The sequence below is a fragment of the Poecilia reticulata genome, linkage group LG4 (genome assembly GCF_000633615.1).
Source record: "Poecilia reticulata strain Guanapo linkage group LG4, Guppy_female_1.0+MT, whole genome shotgun sequence".
NCBI classification, from domain to species: Eukaryota; Metazoa; Chordata; class Actinopteri; order Cyprinodontiformes; family Poeciliidae; genus Poecilia; species Poecilia reticulata.
In genome coordinates, this window is record NC_024334.1 from 13058838 (window position 1) to 13061025 (window position 2188).

A 2188-nucleotide genomic window follows, 5' to 3' on the forward strand; every position below is an offset into this window, starting at 1 on the left:
TGATTGATTGATTGATTGATTGATTGATTGATTGATTGATTGATTGATTGATTGATTGATTGATTGATTGATTGATTGATTGATTGTCAAAAATTTGTGAATAGAGCGAAACACTTAGCATGCTATAGGTAAATATTATTTAGTTTGGTTAAGAATAATTATTGCACTGTCAATAAATGACGTCTAATGTTCTTAGTTGCCAGAGGAACACAGTAACGCCTTCATGAGCACAGGTTCAAACTGATGAAAAATGAGGATAGATGCTCCCTGCTAAAGTATTCCTGCCATCTTCCATGTTCTTTCAGCAAACAGTTGAGACAGAGTTGTTTTTGGTTTCACCACTATTTACCTGTTGTTATATCTGCCATATCTGTATTCTTAAAAGATCGTTAGTCTGCAGCTCATGTGACCAAACCAACTGAGGAGACGAAAAGTTAAAACGCGAGTTAAAATGGTGTTTTAACTTGAGATGAGTTAAAACTCAAGTTCAACAACCTCTACCTTTGATTGTACACAACCTCAAGTTCGATAACCCCAAGGTCTTCTTAAAAGGTACAGTCTCTGAGAACAGTTCTTAAAGATATAGTCAGTGTTTTCAGCAAAGTTGAGCTGACTGTCCAAGAATGACTCAAGGTATTTAAAATTTGCCACAGTTTCAACGGGTTGACCAAGTGAAGCTGGAATCACTTTCAGTTCTTGTTTATCTCATTTAATTAGCTTTACTTCTTTAAGAAAATGAAAAAGTATGTTCTTTTGTTAGGGAATTTATCTTTTACGGTAATGTCGAAATTAATAGTAAATAAAGACTTTGTGGTATTCTGATTTAGTAATGTGATTATATTGGTTGTGTTACCACCCCCATGCCACTAGAGGAAGTAGCAGCCCCAAAAAGATGCGACTAAGGAGCAGATTTAGAAGTACACAGATAGCTACAGAATTTGCTAAAAACTGTGAGCTGCCGTGAAGTAAATAAAAGACAGACTTGCAAATACATCCTGAGAGTGAAACTCCTTCCTAAACGTGAATATATATCACAGATTTCAAAAGAAAATAAAAACAGAAGTATAGGAAATAGGAAATAGCGCCCCCTTCCCTTCCGGATTGCAGTGGTCCCATTTCCAAATAAGGTACGATACTGACAGTGGTCCGTCCCTGCCCCTTTCTGTTTGCTGCAGCGAGGTCCTTCTTACGGTGGCCGACAGGCGCAAATGCGCAGCAACAGAGAAAACATGCAAACAAAAAAAGAGACGCAAACAAATGAAATCCAGCAAACGAGATGACGCAAACAAAAAGCAAATCAAATGCAGCAAACCAAAAAGAGACGCAAACAAAAAGCAAATGAAGCAAACAAAAAAAGAGACGCAAACAAAAAGCAATTGCAGCAAACAAAAAGCAAATGAAGCAAACAAAAAAGAGACGCAAACAAAAAGCAAATGAAGCAAACAAAAAAGAGACGCAAACAAAAAGCAAATGAAGCAAACAAAAAAAGAGACACAAACAAAAAGCAAATGAAGCAAACAAAAAAATAGACGCAAACAAAAAGCAAATGCAGCAAACAAAAAAAGAAATGCAAACAAAAGTCCCTCTTGCTCTTGCTTTGCTCGACCAAAACAGCAGAAGATGCCTCATCAGCATTGTGGGATATTGAATAAATAAATAAATTACTTTAGTGAACCAAAAATATTTACAGCTATTACCAGACATAATATCTGTGTTTCACCTCCACTCATAGGGGAAAACTATTGGGAGTTTTTAAAACGATTTGCCGGGAGACATGGGTTCTCTCTCCGTGTACCGAACCTGGAGCCCCTGGCCAGCTGGTAGCTAGCGAGGGGAGCTGGTTGTTAATGCAGCGGGAGCAGACATCTCCAAAAACGTCAGAACAATATTGTAATTAAGTGATTTACTGTTGAACTGAGCAGATATTTCAGATCTATACATCTACATTCTTGCCTAAAAACTTTGTAAAAAATAATTTTGTGTAATTTAAAGTATAACACAGCACAAAAAATTTTGCCGCCATTGCTTCTTTTCTGAACACCCGTTTTAAAGGATGTAGACCCTAAATTTGGACACAGCTGTTTTTGTTCGACTCCCTCTAGTGGTCTGGAGCWCTTCCGTTTTCAGCACTTTTTGTTTGCATCTTTTCTTTTGTTTTCTGCATTTGCTTTTTGTTTGCGTTTTTTTG